Source organism: Sceloporus occidentalis, unplaced genomic scaffold (genome assembly GCF_023333645.1).
Source record: "Sceloporus occidentalis isolate IW3139 unplaced genomic scaffold, rSceOcc1.0.p SCAF_8, whole genome shotgun sequence".
In the NCBI taxonomy this organism is placed as follows: Eukaryota; Metazoa; Chordata; class Lepidosauria; order Squamata; family Phrynosomatidae; genus Sceloporus; species Sceloporus occidentalis.
Window position 1 is genome coordinate 25,557,734 of NW_028316988.1, and position 25,960 is coordinate 25,583,693.

A 25,960-nucleotide genomic window follows, 5' to 3' on the forward strand; every position below is an offset into this window, starting at 1 on the left:
TCTGTCAGAGAGAACTCTGGTGCCACAATAAACTACAATGCCCAAGATTCCCTAGCATTGAGCCAGGGCAATTAAAGTGGTCTCAAACTGGATTATTTCTGCAGTGTGTTTTGGACCTAGGGCTCCAGGGGTTGAATGCCATAACAGATTGAGAGGTTCCTAGAATGTAAGGTCTAAGCCTCAAGGTTGTGGTTGTGGTGGTTGCGTGTCTTGAAATTAGTTCTGGCTGCAGGGCTGTTTATCCCCATGTTTAATCCTGATTGAATGAGTAGTTTTGTGATTAATTCTGTTTCCTAACAACAAAGGAGTTCTTTACTACATCCCCAGACATCAGGGCGTTGCACTTCTTCCAATATTTCACAGACGAAAACCAAGACATGTGCGGCCCAAGTGACAACCAAGGGTGGTCCAGATGGAAAAGTTGTGAATGAAGAAGAAGAGACAAGTGAGGAGAGGCTGCAGCAGGTTGCTTTTGCCTGATCCCATTGTGAAGGGTAAGATTACATCCTTTACGCTCCTCTGTGCTAAGTTAGTTGAGTTCAGATTCCTTTTGCACCCTGAGCTAAGTTTGCAGCAATGGAAGTAAACTGCAGTGCTATATAAATAAAGAATAATAATAATAATAATAATAATAATAATAATAATAATAGAGCTGAGGATAAAAGTGGATGGAAGAGAAAGAAACCGGAACGTTTTAAAAGCAGCAGGAAAAGTGGGAATGCAGAGGATTCATCGGGCCACATAGGCCACATTCCCACTTACAAATAAATCACTTTGTAAACCGAATCGATGGATCTGTTCAGCAGCAGAGTGTGGTTCACACTACATTTGCCCCGATTACATAGAAAATAAAATAACCCACTTGTGGTTCACATTCATGAATGAATTGATTCAAAATTGACCCACTCCAGCCAGTTGAAGGGCAAATTTAAATCGATTCTGATCCGCATCTGGTTCACATGGAATTGATTTATCCAGAAAGACTCAGGTGAAATGGGTCTAGCGCATGGCCCCCTCTCCAAATCGCTTCAGAGATTTGGTTCAAGTGGGAACCAGAATAATTTAAACTGGTTCAAACCAATTTGCGATCCGGTTTAAAAGGTAGTGGGAATGAGGCCTTGGAGGATATGCACCAAGTGTGGTTTTATACTGATGTGCGGTAACATCTTGGTGTAGAACTGTGTATGAAAAAGCTATTAGCCAAAGCCTCACCCTTTAAATCATCTTCCCTTTGTCTGCTGCTTCTCCTGTCTGCCATGTTGCACTTTCGCACAATGCCAAGGAAGAGGAAAGGCTTAAGACTTTCGGAAACTCATTGGGAACATTTTGTCCCGTTATCTCCTCGTTGGCACTTCCATTTTTTTGTTTAAATGTAAATGAAAAAAAACAAACAATGTAAATTACATTTGCAATCCAGTTCCAGTAAATCCATTAAGCAATTACGAAGCCTGCAGACTTATTCATCTGTTTACCAAGATGAGCCAGGGGAGCTTTCTGGGTGCTTTTCTCCTTAGCAAAAAAAGAGAAGAGCTGAAGAATTGGAGTCTCAATTGTTCGGGCGGCCAAGCCTTGGCAGCCGATATACGGAGGCCCAGGACCGAAAGGTTTGAAGCTGGCTGCAAAATGCACTTTCTAATCTCTGCATTCATCAAATCCAAAATCGAAGTTTCTAGGCTTCATGGAATGAGAGCAGTTTGCTGAAATCCATACAGGTGCTTGCTTGCAATTTTGGGGCATCTTTTTAGCAGGGCTTTTTGGATCTCCCTTTGCCAAACAAGCTTTGCATTAATTAAAACAGCAACAAAATCAAGTTTTTAGGCCTCACGACAAAGTAAGGTTGCCTGCAGCTGGATGAAATCCGTACCATTGGTCGCTTACGCTTTTTTGCAAAGGTAAACCTCTGACAAATGTCTTGCCAAGAAAAGCCCACAAGAGAATTGCTATAGATTGGAGTCAACTCAAAGACGCACAACAACAGAGAGCCTATGTAGTAGTTTGAATGGTTTGGAGAGCAGAATTCGAATCCTTGCATGGCTATGGAAATCCACTTGGTACCCTTAGGCAAGTCACACTTTCTCAAGGGAAGGCAGTGGAAAACCTCCTCTGAACAAATCTTGCCACAAAGATCCTGAGATAGGGTTGCCATAAGTCAGAAACAACTTGAAGGCAAACAACAAAAACTTGTATAGCGATGCCACTGTATAAATAAATGGTAACAACAATAGTAGTAACTAACAACCACCTTCTAGTGCTCTCAAAAGTTTCCTCCTACCAGTTGTGTAAAGCAGATGCATGTTGGCACTGTGGTTTTCCTTTCCTTGCAAAGAGTTCTGCTGGGCTTAGAGAGGGGTATGAGACCTCGGTGCCCACCCTTTTGCCTGGCATGGGGGCTGTTGGCTGCTCCGTCCGCCTGCTTCCGCCTGATAAACTGTTAAAACCTCTTCCCCCCAAAAGTCTGAGAAGCAGGAAAAGGAAAGCTTGTTTGTGGGCCGCCAGGCGAAATGAGTAGAATAAAAGAAGAGAGGCCAACTCACATGACAAAAAAATGCATTGCGCCACTCTCGATGCTGTTCTACCATTTGGTTTGAAAAGCAATTTAAAAATCCTGCCTAGAGAAGGGTTTAACATGCCGGCGAAAAGAGAGCATGGAAAGGATGAGCTGGACATCCAGTAGCAGCCATGGAGAAGGCCCTGTCTCCCACATCTTCACCAAATGCTTCGGGAAGGTGGTGGGTTTGAGAGAAAGCCAGAAGAACTTAAAACTTAGGCAGGTTTGTATGGGGAGATGCAGTCTTTAGATCGTCCAGACCAGTGAGCCCCATCCAGCTGTTTTGGACTTGAGCTCCCAGGAGCCCCAGTCAACATGGCTAACAGTCGAGAGTTGTGAGAGCTGAAGTCCAAAACAGCTGGAGGACCAAATTTTGGGAACCTTTGGTCCAGAAACTCATGTCTTGTAGGGCTTCGAATGGGGACCTTGAAAAACAGAGCATTGTTTTCAAACGGGGACCTTGCAGACTCCAATGCCAACTTGTGATAGAGTTGGATTTTGAGGTTGATTCTTTGGTTGCAGCTCTACTCTTTCTTCTTGGATATAGTTCAGAAAGGTTGTTTGGAGAGAAAGAGGGGATGCAATGCCCAGAATCCCCCCACCCAGCATGGCTGCTAGGGGATTCTGGGGGCTGTAGTCTCAAGAGTTCTGCATGCTGCTAACCTCTGTTTTAGGTCCCCTTGTGCATTCAAGGTCTCCAGTCTTTTCTCTACCAGTCTTCAACTATTCCTCCAATTTCAAGTCTTTCCATTTTGGGTTGGTACATCTCCAGAAGTCTTATCCTTTTCCTTCTTGGAGGGGATACAGCCTGGCATCAAGGTCCCTTGGTGGGATGCCAAGGGCACAGCGGAGTCGCCCGCCAGGAAAACTTCTTTCCTTGTCTTCTTGAACTCAGCACCAGCAGCGGTGAGGACTAGCTGCTTGCTTTGAATTGGACCAAATCCCAGACCGAACCATTCAAGCGATAAAGGTAGCCGTCTGAACCAAAGCGAGACTCTTCCTATGTGGACTGCTATGTGCTCACTTTGGCAGCGCATATACTAAAATTGGAACGATACAGAAAAGATTAGCATGGCCTACGTGAACTGGATGCGAATCTGAACCCTTTGCAAAAATGTTTAGCCGCTCAGGTATGGCCCCAGACAGTGTGTCTGCACAAAAATGAAATAAAAATGAGATTCTTCTCTGCAAGATCTCCTTGTAAGGAAAATGACAAGGTAGGGAGTGAAAGGGTATCATTTTGTAACGGATGGCTCCAAATCGCAGGAGATGGTTTTTATCAAGGTTCTCTAATCCCGGTGCTTTGGAGATGAGATTTTGGAAAACTGTAGACTTCAGATGTCTTTCAGGATTCAGGGGTCTTTGCTAGTCCTCCAGGTGCAGGAATGTTAAGTGTTTTTATGGAGTCTGGGATCTGGGAAGGCTGAGTATAGGGGATTTTCTTTGAAAATGTTTGTTGTTCAATTCTTTTTGGACCTACCACCCTCGCTAATTCATTTCTTTCCCATTGTGCTTTTGGTAACTTTGGTGCAGAATGGAGTAGACAATTTAGATGATTTTTCATTCCTCATGCCTGCCCTCGCTTTGAATGAATCACTGTTCTTCTCCCAATTGAGGAGACTCAAGAAGAGAATCCTAGAGCTGGAAGGGACTCCAATAGTCATCCAGTCCACCCCCATTTTGTTATGCAGGAATACACAATCAAAAAAGAAGAGGCCAGGGGTCTTTTTTCCCCCTCTTGCATGTATCCAATGTCAAACCTTTTTTGGAAATGCAAGGGAAAGATGCCACGGATTGGAACTGGGAAGAGGGTGTGTTTCCTCCTGCTGTCAGAAGGCACATTTTTACACTAACCAGAGCAACTCGCCTTATCTTTCCGGCTCATAACTCTTTCGGCTCCTTTAGGCCAAAGATCTCTGTGACGGCTCTCCTTTCCCTTTCCTCCCTCGCTCTTCTTCTGAAAGAAACCTCAGCCTTGACGACAGCTCCCCTGTTTCTTGCAAACTGAAAGGGTTCCTGCTCTGGGAGACTAGGGTTCAAAGCAACAGGGAAAAAGCTTTTGGACAAGTCACACTCTCTCAGCCTCAGAGGAAGGCAAGGGCCAACCTTCCTCTGAAGGAACCTGGCCAAGAAAATCCTGTGATGGGGTCAGCGTGGCATAGCAGTTTGAGTGTTGGACTATAACAACAACAACAACAATAATTATTATTATTATTTATATCCCACCTCTCCAAGCAGACCGATGCAGCTACAACCCATGGTTCGATTCTCAGTTCAGCAATGGAAGCCCACTGGGTGAACTGGGGTGAGTCACACAGTCTCAGCCCCATAAAACCCGATGATAGATTAGCCTTAGTGTCGCCATAAGTCAGAAATGGCTTGAAGGCACTAAAATAAAGCAGTCTCTATGAAAACAAATGCGCTTGGATGCAGGTCCCTTAGATATGAATGAGTTCACATCTTTGCTCCATCTGATTCCTCCAGATACATTGGTCTTTGGAAAGGCATTGGACCATTGGCAAGAGCTGTTAAAACATGGAAGACGATGCCTTGGAGGGTGGTGGGGGATCTCCTTCTTTGGAGGTTTCTCAACAGAGGTTGGGTGGCTGTCTTTTGGGAATGCTTTGATGGTGTCTTTGAACATCTTGGTCCTCGATTCCTAGAGTTAGAAGAGACCCCTAAGGCTCATCCAGTCCAAATCCATTCTTCCACGCAGGAGGACACCATCAAGGCATTCCCAAAAGATAGCCACCCAACCTCTGTTGAAAAACCTCCAAAGAAGGAGACCCCGCCACCCTCCGAGGCAACGTCTTCCATTTGTTAACAGCTCTTGCCAACAGTCCAAGGCATTCCCAAAGACCAATGTATCTGAAGGACATCAGATGGAGCAAAGATGGGAATTCATTCATATCTATGGGACCTCAATCTATGGGACAAATGTGTATTTGTCTTCCTGCAGGACAAAATGGACTTGGCCTGGATGACCCTTAGGGGTCTCTTCCAACTCTGTAGGATTTGATGACCAAGACATTCTCAATTTTGGACCCATTTTGGATATGTATCCTAGATCCAAAGCATGCTCTCCCTCCCATAACCTCCAAAGCCATGTTTAGGGAGGCATTCCAGATCACTGGTTGCTAATCTGTTATGATGCCCACTTTATTTTTACTTTACCGTTTCTGCGATGTTTTATTTTGTCACATCAATGTTTTAGTTTAAACACTGTACGGCAGGTTTTATTACTATTTTATTCTGATCTTGATCTCTGTCATGTACAGCGCTGTGCAAACTTGACAGCGCTCTATAAATAAATGTTAATAATGACGCATGGGGGGAAAACCCTCCCGGAAATGGCTGGTTCCTTGGGGACTTTGGAGCTGGAGTGGGTGGCTTCTTTCCTTCTTCCCATGACTCATTTCCCTGCTCCTCAAATCCGGTCCCAGGCCTTCAAAGAGAGACCCTTGGGATGTTTTCTTCTTTTTCCTCCATGTCATATGGGCACATCTATGTAGTGTCAAGGTTTGAGCATTTGATCCTGGAGACCTGGGTTCAAATCCCAGCTCGGCCATGGACACTCCACTTTGGTCAAGTTGCACTGTCTCAGCCGCTCAGCATGGCAAGGGCAAACCCAAACTGGCCAAGAACACCCTCCACAATAGTTTTGCCTAGAGGGCATTTGCAAACTAATTCCAGCCTAGCAAATTTTCCTTTTTTGTCCTCCAGCATCCTAGGTCTGATCTTAAGTCTCTCTCTCTCTCTCTCTCTGCAAGGAGAGGTGCCAGGGATTTCAAAACCAGCCAGCCCATTTTCTTCCAACCCCTCCTTCTTGCCTTCTTTCCTTCTTCCCTTCCCTCCTTCCTTGCCTCCCACCCTCCTCCTGTTTCTTTCTCTCCCTCCAGTAGTGTGAGAAGCAGCTTTCCACTGAGTTCTGTCTTCAATGCACCAACTTCTCTTGCGCCCAGGTGGGAAAAGGTAGGTGCGAGTACCACTGGACGGTTGGGCAGAAATGGAGCAACCATGGGCAAAGGGCAGGCAAGGAAGTAAATAACTGACCCTTTCATATTTGTTGTTCTGTTTTACTATAAAAGTATAGGGCTCATGGATTTCTGGGTTTCTTTAGATGGTTTTCAGAGGCTGCTGGTGGTTTTCAAAGAAGGAGCCGTGTTTCTTGTAGAATAAAAAGGAAGGAAGGAAGGAAGGAAGTATTATAAGAAGGAAAGATAGTAGAATAGGAAGGAAGGATTATAAGAAGGAAAGAAAGAAAGGTTTATAGAATACGAAGGATACAAGGATTATGGAAAAGGAAGGAAGGAAGGAAGGAAGGAAGGAAGGAAGGAAGGAAGGAAGGAAGGATTATAAAATAGAAAGGAAGGAAGGAAGGAAGAAAAGATTGTAGATTAATAAGGCAGGATTATAGGAAGAAAGGAAAGCAAGCATTGTAGAATAGGAAGGATGGAAGGATTATGGAATAGGAAGGAAGGATTAAATAGAAAGAAAGGAAAGAAGGAAAGATTGTAGAATAGGAAGGAAAGATTGTAGAATAGGAAGGAAGGATTATGGAGAAGGAAGGAAGGATTGTAGAATAGGAAGAAAGGGTTATAGAATAGGAAGGAAAGGAAGTATTATAGACCAGGAAGGAAGGATTATAGAATAGGAAAGTTGGAAATGAAGGAAGGATTTTGGAATAGGAAAGGAAGGAAGGATTGTAGAATAGGAAGAAAGGATTATTGAATAGGAAGGATGGAAAGGAAGGAGGGATTATAGAACAGGAAGGAAGGAAGGATTATAGAATAGGAAAGGAAGGAAGGAAAAGAAAAAGGAACATTTGTTGTGTGCCTTTGTTTCCAACCTGTGGCACCCCTAAGTCATGGGGTCTTCTTGGCAGGATTTGTTCAGAGGTTTGTCATTGCTTTCACTTGAGCCTGAGAGAGTGTGACTGAATAAATCTTGCCAAGAAAAACCCATGGTAGGATCCGCCTTAGGGTTGCCATAAGTTGGAAACGACTTGAAAGCACACAACAGCAACAACAAATTTGATTCATGTATTCCCTGACTGTTGGTTTGGGGAGTGCAGGAACCGGACAGAGTGGATTTTTGGCTTTGTGTATGCAAAATTTAGGAAGAAACGTGAAGCCGGCTGATTCATCCCTCCTTACCATTGAGCAATCCCGACCCATCTGGGGACAAAGAGGGTGTGCATTTTAGGCTTTGGACATTTGAATCATGGTAGAAATGATTGCGTCAGTCGCCATTCCTTTCTAGCAGTGACCACCGGCTTTTTAAAATTGCGTTGGCCTATTTTTACAAAGAGAATCCACTCCAAAAACATCCAGAGAGGAGGGAAGGATTCTTTTTGACGCACCATTGAGGTCTTTGCAAGGGTTTCCTGTTTATTTGCAACTCTCTCCAGTTTGATAAACTTGGTGTGGGTTTAGCAACAAGTTTGGTGTGCGAAAGGGAAACAAAAAGGGATGAAAATGTGGAAAGCCAAATCATTGCAAAGACGACTGCTCCAACCAGTTAAAAGCTGAAAATCTCTTTTCTGCCGGCAAAAAGAATGCAGAGATGGGGACAAGTGGGTTTCCAGTGGCAGGGAGTGCCACAGGTTGGGAGCAGCCACCAAGAAGGCCCTGTTTTCCGGACGCACCTGTGGTTTGTCGCTGCTATGGTTGTGTGCCTTCAAGTCGTTTCTGACCCATGGCAACCCTAAGGTGACCCTATCCTGGGGTTTTCTTGGCAAGGTTGGTTCATAAGAGGTTGGCCATTGCCATCCTCTGAGGCTGAGAGAGTGTGACGTGCCCAAGGTGACCCAATAGGTTTCATGGCTGAGCTGGGAATCGAATCCTGCTCTCTAGAGTCGTATTCCAGCACTCAAACTTTATATGTAGGGTGCTGTAAATTTACACTGCGCTGTACATACAATCAGTTAAAATGTAGAATAAAATAAAATAAACCTGCCTAAGGTGTACATTCTACTAAAATAATTTAACAAAATGCATATTGATATTAATATTAATAATAATAATAATAATTTATTTCTATCCCACCTCTCCAATAAGATCGAGGCAGCTTACAACGTATTAAATTCATGTGATATAAATAAATACCACTATTCCCTCCTTCCTCACACAAACAACATAATAATAATTCCCACATAACAATAATAAAATATAATTTAGATCATTAAAACAATCAAAACAACCAGAGACAGGAAAACAGGACATCTTGGAGTAATCAGTGGGATGTTACATCTGTAATACATATTAACATTAAATAATAAAATATAGCAAGCAAATAAAAATAAAACTATGATGTGTAGTAGTTTGGGTGTTGGACTAGGTCAGTGGGAGAGTCCAAGGTTCGAATCCCGGCTCGGCCATGGAAACCCACTGGGTTACTTTGGGCAAAGTCACACTCTCTCAGCCTCAGAGGAAGGCCATGGCAAACCTCCTCTGTACAAGAAAACCTTATGATAGGTTCCCTTTAGGGTTGCCATAATTCGGAAACAACTTGAAGGCACACAGCAATAACAACAATACACTCTTATAGCGGGATCAGAGAGACCAGATTCCCTTTCTTATCCTGATGTCGCATTGCTTCCTGCAGAAAACACTGAAAATTTGTATTTTTCCAGCATTTGCCTTCGCCGCCTGCTGATGCAGCTAAAAAACCTTCTATCTGGACAGAGGAAAAGGATGGATTCGGAGCCATCGTAACGAGGGTCTCCTTTGTCAGAGGTGAGCTAAATGCCCGTCTATCACTCCCCCATTTTCTTTGGGGTCATAATTTGGACACCGGTGGTCATATATTTCCCTGGATGCAAAATATTTCTCTTTTCCTTCCCGGCCAAAACGTTAATCTCGCCTTGTCCGCGCGGCCCTCCAAGTCTCCAAATATTTGGATGATCCTTTCAGCCATGACTTAGCCTGGATCTAAACATTTCGTGTCGGACAAAACAAAGCACTTTCCATCGCCATCCATCAGCCCAGATTTTAAACGCTTAGGCTGCAGCAACACGCTTCAGGGTTGTCTGCGGTTCAGGCTGGCGTGAAAATGGCTTGGAAAAGTTACTTTTTTGGGAGGACAGTTCCCAGTATCTTCAGGCTGTTTGCAGTTTGAAAAGTTCCTTTTTATTATGATTGATTATTTCCAGAATCCTTCAGTTGCCTGCAGTTCATTGTAAGCAACTAAAAGTTAAATTCTTGGATAACGTTGCCAGAAACTCTAGGGTTGATTGCAGTTCTTGCTGGGCTGAGATGAACTTGGAAAAGTTACTTTTTGGGAGGACAGTTTCCAGGATCGTCAAACTGGCTGCAGTTGGAAAAGTTCCTTTTTTTAATTGCTAATTTCTATAATCTTTCCAATGCCTTTGGTTTGTTGCAGTTCATTTGCGGAGAAGACTCTTCAGGGTTGCGGTTCTTGCTGGTCTGAAATGACATTGGAAAAGTTACTTTTTTGGATGGCCGTTCCAATAATCTTTTGGATTTCTTGCAATTCATCCCAGCGTGAGCAGATCCTTGTAAAGTTCCTTTTTTGGAGGACACTTTCCAGATTTGCTCCCAGTGACTATGGCCAGTAGGGTTTACCATCCCTAAAAAAGCAACTTTTCCAAGCTCTGGGAATGGTTTTGGAAGGACAGCGGCCAATAATGACTGGTCAGTTTCGTCCTGAATGGCTGATAAGAAATGGTAGGATCTGACCCTGATTTTTATCTGTACTGAACATCCAGAAATGAGACTAGGAACCAACAGCCCTGAATCCATCACCCTTTTGTTTACAAAATATGCCACTTTGAGACAAATACAGATGAGGTTTAAAAAATCCCAAATAGCCTGAATGCAGAAGGAACATTTAAATAGGACATTAAATTAAAAGAAAAACAAAAGAGGGGAAATGGTCCAGCTTGTATCCTCTCCTTCCATTTGTCTGCTTCCACATTGAAGGAATAATCTAGTATGACACCATTTTAATTGTCTTGGCTCATTGCTAGGGTATCCTGGGAATTGTAGTTTACTGAGGCACTAGAGCTCTCTGAAAGAGAAGGCTAAATGTCTCACCAAACTACAAATGCCAGAATTGCACAGCATTGAGCCTTGTTGTTGTTGTTGTTGTTGTTGTTAAGCTTTATTTATATAGTGCTGTGTGTACAATCAATTAAAATAGGTAAAATAAGCCTGGCTATAACATACATTCTACAAAAATAATAAAATACAATACATGTTAATACATGTAACATTCAAACAATGGTGGTTAAAGGTGGTGCCAAACTGGATTATTTCTGCAGTGCGGATGCAGCCTAGCAATCCTAATCTCAACAAAGCGAGTGCAGCTGAGAAATTCCCATTTTCCTCTAGAAAACAAGCTTTCTTGTGTGTCTGTTTATGTGGATTTGATAGGTTACTAAGTGAACTGGAATAAAAATTATTTATTTATGGTTTCTCAATTCCTGTTGATGTTTTCCTAGAATAGAGCAACCCTGCTCCGCTTCCAAGATGAGACCGGACTAACAGTCTGCCTTTCTTCAGGATCCCTGGTCCATCTATCTTTCCCTCAGTATTCCAGTCTATCTTCCTTCAGGTTCCTCGGTCTATCTATCTTTCCCTCACTATTCCAGTCTATCTTTCTTCAGGTTCCTCAGTCTATCAATCTTTCTCTCAGTATTCCAGTCTATCTGTCTTCAGATTTCTCGGTTTATCTATCTTTCCCTCAGTATTCCAGTCAATCTTCCTTCAGCTTCATTGATCTATCTATCTTCCCCTCCGTATTTCAGTCTATCTTTCTTCAGGTTCATTGATCTATCTATCTTCCCCTCAGTATTCCAGTCTATCTTCCTTCAGGTTCATTGATCTATCTATCTTTCCCTCAGTATTCCAGTCTATCTTCCTTCAGGATCCCCGGTCCATCTATCTTTCCCTCAGTATTCCAGTCTATCTTCCTTCAGGTTCCTCGATCTATCTATCTTCCCCTCAGTATTCCAGTCTATCTTTCTTCAGGTTCCTCGGTCTATCTTCCCCTCAGTATTCCAGTCTATCTTCCTTCAGGATCCCCGGTCCATCTATCTTTCCCTCACTATTCCAGTCTATCTTCCTTCAGGTTCCTCTATCTATCTATCTTCCCCTCAGTATTCCAGTCTATCTTTCTTCAGGTTCCTCGGTCTATCTATCTTCCCCTCAGTATTCCAGTCTAACTTTCTTCAGGTTCCTCGGTCTATCTATCTTCCCCCTCAGTATTCCAGTCTATCTTTCTTCAGGTTCCTCGGTCTATCTATCTTCCCTTCAGTATTCCAGTCTATCTTTCTTCAGGTTCCTCGGTCTATCTATCTTTCCCTCAGTATTCCAGTCTATCTTTCTTCAGGTTCCTCGGTCTATCTATCTTCCCCTCAGTATTCCAGTCTATCTTTCTTCAGGTTCCTCGGTCTATCTATCTTCCCCTCAGTATTCCAGTCTATCTTTCTTCAGGTTCCTCGGTCTATCTATCTTCCCCTCAGTATTCCAGTCTATCTTTCTTCGGGTTCCTCGGTCTATCTATCTTCCCTTCAGTATTCCAGTCTATCTTTCTTCGGGTTCCTCGGTCTATCTATCTTCCCCTCAGTATTCCAGTCTATCTTTCTTCGGGTTCCTCGGTCTATCTATCTTCCCTTCAGTATTTCAGTCTATCTTTCTTCAGGTTCCTCGGTCTATCTATCTTTCCCTCAGTATTCCAGTCTATCTTTCTTCAGGTTCCTCGGTCTATCTATCTTCCCCTCAGTATTCCAGTCTATCCTTCTTCAGGTTCCTCGGTCTATCTATCTTTCCCTCAGTATTCCAGTCTATCTTTCTTCAGGTTCCTCGGTCTATCTATCTTCCCCTCAGTATTCCAGTCTATCTTTCTTCAGGTTCCTCGGTCTATCTATCTTCCCCTCAGTATTCCAGTCTATCTTTCTTCAGGTTCCTCGGTCTATCTATCTTCCCCTCAGTATTCCAGTCTAACTTTCTTCAGGTTCCTCGGTCTATCTATCTTCCCCTCAGTATTCCAGTCTATCTTTCTTCAGGTTCCTCGGTCTATCTATCTTCCCCTCAGTATTCCAGTCTATCTTTCTTCAGGTTCCTCGGTCTATCTATCTTTCCCTCAGTATTCCAGTCTATCTTTCTTCAGGTTCCTCGGTCTATCTATCTTTCCCTCACTATTCCAGTCTATCTTCCTTCAGGTTCCTCTATCTATCTATCTTCCCCTCAGTATTCCAGTCTATCTTTCTTCAGGTTTCTCGGTCTATCTTCCCCTCAGTATTCCAGTCTATCTTCCTTCAGGTTCCTCGGTCTATCTATCTTCCCTTCAGTATTTCAGTCTATCTTTCTTCAGGTTCCTCGGTCTATCTATCTTTCCCTCAGTATTCCAGTCTAACTTTCTTCAGGTTCCTCGGTCTATCTATCTTCCCCTCAGTATTCCAGTCTATCTTCCTTCAGGTTCCTCGATCTATCTATCTTCCCCTCAGTATTCCAGTCTATCTTTCTTCAGGTTCCTCGGTCTATCTTCCCCTCAATATTCCAGTCTATCTTCCTTCAGGATCCCCGGTCCATCTATCTTTCCCTCACTATTCCAGTCTATCTTCCTTCAGGTTCCTCTATCTATCTATCTTCCAGTCTAACTTTCTTCAGGTTCCTCGGTCTATCTATCTTCCCCCTCAGTATTCCAGTCTATCTTTCTTCAGGTTCCTCGGTCTATCTATCTTCCCTTCAGTATTCCAGTCTATCTTTCTTCAGGTTCCTCGGTCTATCTATCTTTCCCTCAGTATTCCAGTCTATCTTTCTTCAGGTTCCTCGGTCTATCTATCTTCCCCTCAGTATTCCAGTCTATCTTTCTTCAGGTTCTCAGTCTATCTATCTTCCCCTCAGTATTCCAGTCTATCTTTCTTCAGGTTCCTCGGTCTATCTATCTTCCCTTCAGTATTCCAGTCTATCTTTCTTCGGGTTCCTCGGTCTATCTATCTTCCCCTCAGTATTCCAGTCTATCTTTCTTCGGGTTCCTCGGTCTATCTATCTTCCCCTCAGTATTCCAGTCTATCTTTCTTCGGGTTCCTCGGTCTATCTATCTTCCCTTCAGTATTCCAGTCTATCTTTCTTCAGGTTCCTCGGTCTATCTATCTTCCCCTCAGTATTCCAGTCTATCCTTCTTCAGGTTCCTCGGTCTATCTATCTTTCCCTCAGTATTCCAGTCTATCTTTCTTCAGGTTCCTCGGTCTATCTATCTTCCCCTCAGTATTCCAGTCTATCTTTCTTCAGGTTCCTCGGTCTATCTATCTTCCCCTCAGTATTCCAGTCTAACTTTCTTCAGGTTCCTCGGTCTATCTATCTTCCCCTCAGTATTCCAGTCTATCTTTCTTCAGGTTCCTCGGTCTATCTATCTTCCCCTCAGTATTCCAGTCTAACTTTCTTCAGGTTCCTCGGTCTATCTATCTTCCCCTCAGTATTCCAGTCTATCTTTCTTCAGGTTCCTCGGTCTATCTATCTTCCCCTCAGTATTCCAGTCTATCTTTCTTCAGGTTCCTCGGTCTATCTATCTTTCCCTCAGTATTCCAGTCTATCTTTCTTCAGGTTCCTCGGTCTATCTATCTTTCCCTCAGTATTCCAGTCTAACTTTCTTCAGGTTCCTCGGTCTATCTATCTTTCCCTCAGTATTCCAGTCTAACTTTCTTCAGGTTTCTCGGTCTATCTTCCCCTCAGTATTCCAGTCTATCTTCCTTCAGGTTCCTCGGTCTATCTATCTTCCCTTCAGTATTTCAGTCTATCTTTCTTCAGGTTCCTCGGTCTATCTATCTTTCCCTCAGTATTCCAGTCTAACTTTCTTCAGGTTCCTCGGTCTATCTTCCCCTCAGTATTCCAGTCTATCTTTCTTCAGGTTCCTCGGTCCATCTATCTTTCCCTCACTATTCCAGTCTATCTTCCTTCAGGTTCCTCTATCTATCTATCTTCCCCTCAGTATTCCAGTCTATCTTTCTTCAGGTTCCTCGGTCTATCTATCTTCCCCTCAGTATTCCAGTCTATCTTCCTTCAGGTTCCTCGATCTATCTATCTTCCCCTCAGTATTCCAGTCTATCTTTCTTCAGGTTCCTCGGTCTATCTTCCCCTCAATATTCCAGTCTATCTTCCTTCAGGATCCCCGGTCCATCTATCTTTCCCTCACTATTCCAGTCTATCTTCCTTCAGGTTCCTCTATCTATCTATCTTCCAGTCTATCTTTCTTCAGGTTCCTCGGTCTATCTATCTTCCCTTCAGTATTCCAGTCTATCTTTCTTCAGGTTCCTCGGTCTATCTATCTTTCCCTCAGTATTCCAGTCTATCTTTCTTCAGGTTCCTCGGTCTATCTATCTTCCCCTCAGTATTCCAGTCTATCTTTCTTCAGGTTCCTCGGTCTATCTATCTTCCCCTCAGTATTCCAGTCTATCTTTCTTCAGGTTCTCAGTCTATCTATCTTCCCCTCAGTATTCCAGTCTATCTTTCTTCGGGTTCCTCGGTCTATCTATCTTCCCTTCAGTATTCCAGTCTATCTTTCTTCGGGTTCCTCGGTCTATCTATCTTCCCCTCAGTATTCCAGTCTATCTTTCTTCGGGTTCCTCGGTCTATCTATCTTCCCTTCAGTATTTCAGTCTATCTTTCTTCAGGTTCCTCGGTCTATCTATCTTTCCCTCAGTATTCCAGTCTATCTTTCTTCAGGTTCCTCGGTCTATCTATCTTCCCCTCAGTATTCCAGTCTATCCTTCTTCAGGTTCCTCGGTCTATCTATCTTTCCCTCAGTATTCCAGTCTATCTTTCTTCAGGTTCCTCGGTCTATCTATCTTCCCCTCAGTATTCCAGTCTATCTTTCTTCAGGTTCCTCGGTCTATCTATCTTCCCCTCAGTATTCCAGTCTAACTTTCTTCAGGTTCCTCGGTCTATCTATCTTCCCCTCAGTATTCCAGTCTATCTTTCTTCAGGTTCCTCGGTCTATCTATCTTCCCCTCAGTATTCCAGTCTATCTTTCTTCAGGTTCCTCGGTCTATCTATCTTTCCCTCAGTATTCCAGTCTATCTTTCTTCAGGTTCCTCGGTCTATCTATCTTCCCCTCAGTATTCCAGTCTATCTTTCTTCAGGTTCCTCGGTCTATCTATCTTTCCCTCAGTATTCCAGTCTATCTTTCTTCAGGTTCCTCGGTCTATCTATCTTTCCCTCAGTATTCCAGTCTAACTTTCTTCAGGTTCCTCGGTCTATCTATCTTTCCCTCAGTATTCCAGTCTAACTTTCTTCAGGTTTCTCGGTCTATCTTCCCCTCAGTATTCCAGTCTATCTTCCTTCAGGTTCCTCGGTCTCTCTATCTTCCCTTCAGTATTTCAGTCTATCTTTCTTCAGGTTCCTCGGTCTATCTATCTTTCCCTCAGTATTCCAGTCTAACTTTCTTCAGGTTCCTCGGTCTATCTTCCCCTCAGTATTCCAGTCTATCTTTCTTCAGGTTCCTCGGTCCATCTATCTTTCCCTCACTATTCCAGTCTATCTTCCTTCAGGTTCCTCTATCTATCTATCTTCCCCTCAGTATTCCAGTCTATCTTTCTTCAGGTTCCTCGGTCTATCTATCTTCCCCTCAGTATTCCAGTCTATCTTCCTTCAGGTTCCTCAATCTATCTATCTTCCCCTCAGTATTCCAGTCTATCTTTCTTCAGGTTCCTCGGTCTATCTTCCCCTCAATATTCCAGTCTATCTTCCTTCAGGATCCCCGGTCCATCTATCTTTCCCTCACTATTCCAGTCTATCTTCCTTCAGGTTCCTCTATCTATCTATCTTCCCCTCAGTATTCCAGTCTATCTTTCTTCAGGTTCCTCGGTCTATCTATCTTCCCCTCAGTATTCCAGTCTAACTTTCTTCAGGTTCCTCGGTCTATCTATCTTCCCCCTCAGTATTCCAGTCTATCTTTCTTCAGGTTCCTCGGTCTATCTATCTTCCCTTCAGTATTCCAGTCTATCTTTCTTCAGGTTCCTCGGTCTATCTATCTTTCCCTCAGTATTCCAGTCTATCTTTCTTCAGGTTCCTCGGTCTATCTATCTTCCCCTCAGTATTCCAGTCTATCTTTCTTCAGGTTCCTCGGTCTATCTATCTTCCCCTCAGTATTCCAGTCTATCTTTCTTCAGGTTCCTCGGTCTATCTATCTTCCCCTCAGTATTCCAGTCTATCTTTCTTCGGGTTCCTCGGTCTATCTATCTTCCCTTCAGTATTTCAGTCTATCTTTCTTCGGGTTCCTCGGTCTATCTATCTTCCCCTCAGTATTCCAGTCTATCTTTCTTCGGGTTCCTCGGTCTATCTATCTTCCCTTCAGTATTTCAGTCTATCTTTCTTCAGGTTCCTCGGTCTATCTATCTTTCCCTCAGTATTCCAGTCTATCTTTCTTCAGGTTCCTCGGTCTATCTATCTTCCCCTCAGTATTCCAGTCTATCCTTCTTCAGGTTCCTCGGTCTATCTATCTTTCCCTCAGTATTCCAGTCTATCTTTCTTCAGGTTCCTCGGTCTATCTATCTTCCCCTCAGTATTCCAGTCTATCTTTCTTCAGGTTCCTCGGTCTATCTATCTTCCCCTCAGTATTCCAGTCTATCTTTCTTCAGGTTCCTCGGTCTATCTATCTTCCCCTCAGTATTCCAGTCTATCTTTCTTCAGGTTCCTCGGTCTATCTATCTTCCCCTCAGTATTCCAGTCTAACTTTCTTCAGGTTCCTCGGTCTATCTATCTTCCCCTCAGTATTCCAGTCTATCTTTCTTCAGGTTCCTCGGTCTATCTATCTTCCCCTCAGTATTCCAGTCTATCTTTCTTCAGGTTCCTCGGTCTATCTATCTTTCCCTCAGTATTCCAGTCTATCTTTCTTCAGGTTCCTCGGTCTATCTATCTTTCCCTCAGTATTCCAGTCTATCTTTCTTCAGGTTCCTCGGTCTATCTATCTTTCCCTCAGTATTCCAGTCTAACTTTCTTCAGGTTTCTCGGTCTATCTTCCCCTCAGTATTCCAGTCTATCTTCCTTCAGGTTCCTCGGTCTATCTATCTTCCCTTCAGTATTTCAGTCTATCTTTCTTCAGGTTCCTCGGTCTATCTATCTTTCCCTCAGTATTCCAGTCTAACTTTCTTCAGGTTCCTCGGTCTATCTTCCCCTCAGTATTCCAGTCTATCTTTCTTCAGGTTCCTCGGTCCATCTATCTTTCCCTCACTATTCCAGTCTATCTTCCTTCAGGTTCCTCTATCTATCTATCTTCCCCTCAGTATTCCAGTCTATCTTTCTTCAGGTTCCTCGGTCTATCTATCTTCCCCTCAGTATTCCAGTCTATCTTCCTTCAGGTTCCTCGATCTATCTATCTTCCCCTCAGTATTCCAGTCTATCTTTCTTCAGGTTTCTCGGTCTATCTTCCCCTCAGTATTCCAGTCTATCTTCCTTCAGGTTCCTCGGTCTATCTATCTTCCCTTCAGTATTTCAGTCTATCTTTCTTCAGGTTCCTCGGTCTATCTATCTTTCCCTCAGTATTCCAGTCTAACTTTCTTCAGGTTCCTCGGTCTATCTTCCCCTCAGTATTCCAGTCTATCTTTCTTCAGGTTCCTCGGTCCATCTATCTTTCCCTCACTATTCCAGTCTATCTTCCTTCAGGTTCCTCTATCTATCTATCTTCCCCTCAGTATTCCAGTCTATCTTTCTTCAGGTTCCTCGATCTATCTATCTTCCCCTCAGTATTCCAGTCTATCTTTCTTCAGGTTCCTCGGTCTATCTTCCCCTCAATATTCCAGTCTATCTTCCTTCAGGATCCCCGGTCCATCTATCTTTCCCTCACTATTCCAGTCTATCTTCCTTCAGGTTCCTCTATCTATCTATCTTCCCCTCAGTATTCCAGTCTATCTTTCTTCAGGTTCCTCGGTCTATCTATCTTCCCCTCAGTATTCCAGTCTAACTTTCTTCAGGTTCCTCGGTCTATCTATCTTCCCCCTCAGTATTCCAGTCTATCTTTCTTCAGGTTCCTCGGTCTATCTATCTTCCCTTCAGTATTCCAGTCTATCTTTCTTCAGGTTCCTCGGTCTATCTATCTTTCCCTCAGTATTCCAGTCTATCTTTCTTCAGGTTCCTCGGTCTATCTATCTTCCCCTCAGTATTCCAGTCTATCTTTCTTCAGGTTCCTCGGTCTATCTATCTTCCCCTCAGTATTCCAGTCTATCTTTCTTCAGGTTCCTCGGTCTATCTATCTTCCCCTCAGTATTCCAGTCTATCTTTCTTCAGGTTCCTCGGTCTATCTATCTTCCCTTCAGTATTTCAGTCTATCTTTCTTCGGGTTCCTCGGTCTATCTATCTTCCCCTCAGTATTCCAGTCTATCTTTCTTCGGGTTCCTCGGTCTATCTATCTTCCCTTCAGTATTTCAGTCTATCTTTCTTCAGGTTCCTCGGTCTATCTATCTTTCCCTCAGTATTCCAGTCTATCTTTCTTCAGGTTCCTCGGTCTATCTATCTTCCCCTCAGTATTCCAGTCTATCCTTCTTCAGGTTCCTCGGTCTATCTATCTTTCCCTCAGTATTCCAGTCTATCTTTCTTCAGGTTCCTCGGTCTATCTATCTTCCCCTCAGTATTCCAGTCTATCTTTCTTCAGGTTCCTCGGTCTATCTATCTTCCCCTCAGTATTCCAGTCTATCTTTCTTCAGGTTCCTCGGTCTATCTATCTTCCCCTCAGTATTCCAGTCTATCTTTCTTCAGGTTCCTCGGTCTATCTATCTTCCCCTCAGTATTCCAGTCTAACTTTCTTCAGGTTCCTCGGTCTATCTATCTTCCCCTCAGTATTCCAGTCTATCTTTCTTCAGGTTCCTCGGTCTATCTATCTTCCCCTCAGTATTCCAGTCTATCTTTCTTCAGGTTCCTCGGTCTATCTATCTTTCCCTCAGTATTCCAGTCTATCTTTCTTCAGGTTCCTCGGTCTATCTATCTTTCCCTCAGTATTCCAGTCTAACTTTCTTCAGGTTCCTCGGTCTATCTATCTTTCCCTCAGTATTCCAGTCTAACTTTCTTCAGGTTTCTCGGTCTATCTTCCCCTCAGTATTCCAGTCTATCTTCCTTCAGGTTCCTCGGTCTATCTATCTTCCCTTCAGTATTTCAGTCTATCTTTCTTCAGGTTCCTCGGTCTATCTATCTTTCCCTCAGTATTCCAGTCTAACTTTCTTCAGGTTCCTCGGTCTATCTTCCCCTCAGTATTCCAGTCTATCTTTCTTCAGGTTCCTCGGTCCATCTATCTTTCCCTCACTATTCCAGTCTATCTTCCTTCAGGTTCCTCTATCTATCTATCTTCCCCTCAGTATTCCAGTCTATCTTTCTTCAGGTTCCTCGGTCTATCTATCTTCCCCTCAGTATTCCAGTCTATCTTCCTTCAGGTTCCTCGATCTATCTATCTTCCCCTCAGTATTCCAGTCTATCTTTCTTCAGGTTCCTCGGTCTATCTTCCCCTCAATATTCCAGTCTATCTTCCTTCAGGATCCCCGGTCCATCTATCTTTCCCTCACTATTCCAGTCTATCTTCCTTCAGGTTCCTCTATCTATCTATCTTCCCCTCAGTATTCCAGTCTATCTTTCTTCAGGTTCCTCGGTCTATCTATCTTCCCCTCAGTATTCCAGTCTAACTTTCTTCAGGTTCCTCGGTCTATCTATCTTTCCCCTCAGTATTCCAGTCTATCTTTCTTCAGGTTCCTCGGTCTATCTATCTTCCCTTCAGTATTCCAGTCTATCTTTCTTCAGGTTCCTCGGTCTATCTATCTTTCCCTCAGTATTCCAGTCTATCTTTCTTCAGGTTCCTCGGTCTATCTATCTTCCCCTCAGTATTCCAGTCTATCTTTCTTCAGGTTCCTCGGTCTATCTATCTTCCCCTCAGTATTCCAGTCTATCTTTCTTCAGGTTCCTCGGTCTATCTATCTTCCCCTCAGTATTCCAGTCTATCTTTCTTCAGGTTCCTCGGTCTATCTATCTTCCCTTCAGTATTCCAGTCTATCTTTCTTCAGGTTCCTCGGTCTATCTATCTTCCCCTCAGTATTCCAGTCTATCTTTCTTCAGGTTCCTCGGTCTATCTATCTTCCCCTCAGTATTCTAGTCTATCTTTCTTCAGGTTCCTCGGTCTATCTATCTTTCCCTCAGTATTCCAGTCTATCTTTCTTCAGGTTCCTCGGTCTATCTATCTTTCCCTCAGTATTCCAGTCTAACTTTCTTCAGGTTCCTCGGTCTATCTATCTTTCCCTCAGTATTCCAGTCTAACTTTCTTCAGGTTTCTCGGTCTATCTTCCCCTCAGTATTCCAGTCTATCTTCCTTCAGGTTCCTCGGTCTATCTATCTTCCCTTCAGTATTTCAGTCTATCTTTCTTCAGGTTCCTCGGTCTATCTATCTTTCCCTCAGTATTCCAGTCTAACTTTCTTCAGGTTCCTCGGTCTATCTTCCCCTCAGTATTCCAGTCTATCTTTCTTCAGGTTCCTCGGTCCATCTATCTTTCCCTCACTATTCCAGTCTATCTTCCTTCAGGTTCCTCTATCTATCTATCTTCCCCTCAGTATTCCAGTCTATCTTTCTTCAGGTTCCTCGGTCTATCTATCTTCCCCTCAGTATTCCAGTCTAACTTTCTTCAGGTTCCTCGGTGTATCTATCTTTCCCTCAGTATTCCAGTCTAACTTTCTTCAGGTTCCTCGGTCTATCTATCTTTCCCTCAGTATTCCAGTCCAACTTTCTTCAGGTTCCTCGGTCTATCTATCTTTCCCTCAGTATTCCAGTCTAACTTTCTTCAGGTTCCTCGGTCTATCTATCTTCCCCTCAGTATTCCAGTCTATCTTCCTTCAGGTTCCTCTATCTATCTATCTTCCCCTCAGTATTCCAGTCTAACTTTCATTTTTCAATGCAAGATTGCAAACTCTTACGAGGGCTTGCAGTCTTGCTTTGCAAAATAAGTGAATTAATGAAATAAATAGAAATAAATAAACACTTTCAAATGTTTCCTCGCACTGCTTGCCTCTGGGACCCAGTATTTCCTTTCGGTCTCTCCTGGAATCTCTTCCAGCTTGTCCACATTCTTTCCCAGTTCTTCGCTCAATGTTTAATCCAAACAATATAAAATATTGTTTGATATCATTCGTCTGTCTCCTAGAGAACTAGGTTAGACGCAATTCGTCCCTGTAAATAAAAAGTTTATCATAAATCATAATGCTCTCCAGAATGTCTCGGAAGGCAAGGAGCTGCCAATTGCATGAGGTGAAATATGGAACTCTTTGCCACAAGATGCAGCAATATATGCTGCAGAGAATGAAATTTCTCCAATATTTTCTTGTACAGTTTGCCCTCCATATCCACTGATTCCTTATCTCTGTATTCAACTATCTACGGCTTGAAAAGATACACACACACACACACACACACACACACACACGTTCCTCCACATTCACTGCAGTTAGAGGCACAGGACCCCCATGAATGTGGAAAAACTGCAAATGACAAAAACACCATGTTTTTACCGGAGAGGATACCTCTCTAGGCATCTTTAGGTCCTCTGGCACAACTCTGTGGTCAACGTCCAACAGACACTGACCACAGAACTGCGTTGGAGGAGCTACAAAGGCCTAGTAGAGTGTCCTCTCTAGAATCTCTAGGTCTTTCAGTGCAACGTTTAGTTAAAGTTGGCCATAGAGTTGCACAGGAGGACCTAGATATTCCTAGAGAGAACATATTAATCAAATTCATGAATAATCAAAGCTGCAAAAGTCAAAGCTGCAAATGCGGAGGGACAAGTGTATATATAAATTCCCAAAAAGCAAACCTTGATTTTTGCCATTTTATATAAGGGACACCATTTTACTATGCCACTGTATTTAATAGGATTTGAGCATCCATGGATTTGGGGATCCTTGAGGGTTCTGGGACCAAACCCCAGCAGATACCAAGGGCCTACTGTTTTAGTAATAATGATAATGATAATGATGATAATAGTACCCCATAGTATATAATGGAACTTAGCATCCATAGACTTTGGTATCCACAAGTGGTCCTGGGACCAAACCCAAGCAGATACCAAGGGTCCATGTAGTAAAATAATAATAATAATAATAATAATAATAATAATAATAATATCCCATTGTATATTAAAAGGATTTTAGCATACATGGATTTTGGTGTCCACAGGTGGCCCTGGGACCAAACCCCAGTGGATATCAAGGATCCACTGTAATAATAATAATAATAATAATAATATCCTGTTGTATATAATGAGACTTCAGCATCCATGAATTTTGGTATCCTGACCACTATACTACACTGTTCTAGAGGGTCCAGAACCAAACCCTTCCACTGTATAGCAATTCCTATCCTCCCTTGCTGTTTAGTATTGATGGGACTTGCAGTCCAAGAGCGTGTGGATTGTGGTGCATGGAACATGTGGTGAATGGGCTTGTTGTCATGTGCCTTCAAGTCATTTCCAACTTAGTGAGACCCTCAATCCTTCCTTCCTTCCTTCCTTCCTTCCTTCCTTCCTCTCCTCCTCCTTCCATTCATATTGATGATGGTGAATTAATTTTTGTTAAACATTATTTTATTTGTGTTATATATGTGTATGTTTTTAATGCCTGGAGTCCTGAAACATCTCGACATTGCACACGCAAATAACAAAGTGTGCAACATCGAGACGTTTCAGGACCCCCAGCGTGACACAAGCGCAGCCCAACAACAAAAACTAGATAGCAAAGTTAACAAAAATTAACTCAAGACAAAACAATATGTGGAATATGGCAGAACTGGAGGATATAGTCAAGGGAGAGGAATTTGGCCGGTGGACATGAATGTTTCCACCTACCCTGGAAAGCAATGCTGTGAATTTGGAAAGCCTTGCAAGGTCGCCTGGGGCATCCGTTCCCAGGCTGGGTCCCTGGTTGGCATCATAAAAGGAAAACTCTAAAATTCCTCTAATGTATTGTAAGCTTCGTTAGAAATCTCAAAGCTGGGCAAGTCCATCCATGTCTCTTCCGTAACTGTTCTTGAATGCATCTGATCTCCCCAATTTCCTGACCAGGATTGCCAACCTTCATTTACTGTCAGAGTAACAGGGGGAACTAGTTTTTCAGAAGTGCTGGAGAAGGGAAGGGAGAGGATTCCTTTGCCATGAGGAGCAGAAAGGATTTCCCTGGTAATCTGTCTGATAAGGTTAGGCATGGTTTCGGACTCTGGAAATGCACTCCAGGCCATCAGATTAAAAAAGCAGGACCGTGGGAACGCAGAGGCTGGGTAAGACCCGAGTTCGACTCTCTCTTCAGCTGCAGGCCACCTTGGAGAAAGGAAAGAATGAACATTGAGGGAACCGCTCTGGTTTGGAGGAGAAAATCCTAAAAGTGTACGGTGCCTGTGGGTATGTGCCTTCAAATCGCTTGTTGTCTTAGGATGACCCCATACATTTCCAAGGGTTATCCTCAGAGGTGGTTTGGCCAGTTCCTTCCTCGGAAATAGAGCCCACAGCACCTAGTTATTTGTTGGAGGTCTCCCATCCAAGTCCTAGCCAAGGATGAGCCAGCTTAGCTTCCAAGATCAGACAAGATCTGGTGCCTTTAGAGCATTGTGCGTGTATGCCTTCAAGTCAAACTATGGCCACCCCATGGATTTCTTTGGGTTTTCTTTGGCAAGGAAGACTGAGAGGTGGTTTTGCCAGTTCCTTCCCTTTAAACGCAGCCTTACAGCCTCTGCTATCCGTTGGCGGTCTCCCATCCAAGTCCTAACCAGGACTGACCCTGCTTAGCTCAGACAGTATGTGGTACCTTTAGTGTATTGTGTGTGTGTGTGTGTGTCTTGCAGTGAAATGGAAAGTGACACACAGCAGGCGGAGGGTGCGGACAGGGACGGATTTAGGAGGAGGCTTAGGACACTGGGCTCCATCTCGGTGGGAAGCAAAAATATATAATGCAAGGCTCCTTGCAGAAACAGCCACTGATGCAAACAAGGCTGGCTTGTAAAGTCAGTGAAAAACTGGAAGAGGCCAGCGTTGTGTTACTGGGTTATTTTTAAATGCGTGGGAAAACTTACAGCAAGGGTGGGAAGGAGACTGGGTGACTGTCCAAACAAGGTTGGACTGCAGCTCCCAGCATGCTTGGCCCCTTGTTGGCCAAGGATGATGGGAGCTGTCATTGAGCAGGATCAGAAGAGACACAGGACCCCGAATCTATAGGGACAACCAGTTCCTTTCCTTCAGTGTTCTTCTCTTTGAGTTTCTGTTCATCATTACATCTTTCATTATTCTGCCGTTGTCTTTATAATTAGCCAACATGATAAGCATACAGTATTATATATCAGCATATGAAGAATAGCAGAAAGGTTTCAGAGAGGTTCGTAGAAATATCGCATTAATGAGAAACTATGGGAAGTCCATATGCCTTATAAACCTGCAGTTTTGTTTCGTTTTTGTATATAGAATTATATTTGTTTTCTTATTTTTGAAATGTGAAAGCATATTTTATAAACCTGCAGTTTTTTGTGTATAGATTTTAGGTTTCTTTTCTACTATATTTGAATTTGCGTAATGTAAAAATATAATAATAATAATAATAATAATAATAATAATAATAATAATAATAAATTAGCCGATATACTTTTGGGATTGGAACCATTAATCATTTATTTTTTTAAAAAAAATCCTCTCTCTATATATATATATGTATGTAATGAAGATGAAGATGAAATACAGTAAATAAGAGGTAGCAAACTGGGTACATATCTATATAGAAGATAGATAGATAGATAGATAGATAGATAGATAGATAGATAGATAGATAGATATTCTATATAGATATTTACCCAGTTCACTACCTCTTATTTACCATATTTCATATTAAACTTAATTACACTATATATATATATATATATATATATATATATATATAACTTTCTCATGGCAACACACACTCCTTTTCCATTTCGTTATCTTTGTATCGTCATTTTATTTGCCAGTCTGTCATTTCTTATGCGTTTTCCCTTGGTCTGATTTTTGATCCCAATTTAGATTTTGATCCCAAATATTACATAGATTTGGAAGTTTCTTTTTTTAATGCCTTTTTATGTTTAGTATGCTTTGTATTTTTTAAAGTATTTTTTATATATATATATATATTTCGTATTTAGGTAGCTTATGTTTGTGATGAGCATTTTTGTGCGTATTCATCTGCTTGTTTCAATGATAATATACGTTATATGATTTATTTAAATACTTTTTATTAGACATAAGAAACATAAAAATAAGCAAACAATCCATTTAAAAGTACATTCTTATCTAAAGGCAGAAAGGAAAAAGTTAAATACATATTCATCTATTATTATTATTATATTTATTTATTTGTATCCCATCCTTCTCCCAGGACTGGGACTCGGGGCAGCTTACAAGATTTAAAAACAGCTATT

General features: G+C 42.6%; 1 protein-coding gene and 1 non-coding gene across 12 annotated transcripts in view; both read left to right on the plus strand.

Moving 5' to 3' along the window:
- The first annotated feature begins 330 nt into the window (after positions 1 to 330).
- TBXA2R (thromboxane A2 receptor) overlaps positions 331 to 25,960 on the plus strand; it is a 31,833-nt gene continuing 6,203 nt past the window's right edge. The window contains exons 1-2 of one of the 11 annotated variants that reach the window (XM_089535604.1): positions 331 to 494; positions 9,183 to 9,285. The gene's annotated coding sequence lies outside the window, so the exon portion shown is untranslated. Of the gene's footprint in view, positions 495 to 2,522; positions 2,772 to 6,123; positions 6,589 to 8,974; positions 9,286 to 10,085; positions 10,237 to 21,414; positions 21,785 to 23,033; positions 23,925 to 24,718; positions 24,892 to 25,960 lie in introns of those variants that run through there. The other 10 variants (XM_089535603.1, XM_089535601.1, XM_089535600.1 and 7 more) reach the window with 10 other exon arrangements.
- Positions 3,565 to 3,668, plus strand: LOC149308355 (U6 spliceosomal RNA). The gene has a single exon (XR_016282242.1). It is a non-coding gene; the product is annotated as a U6 spliceosomal RNA (small nuclear RNA).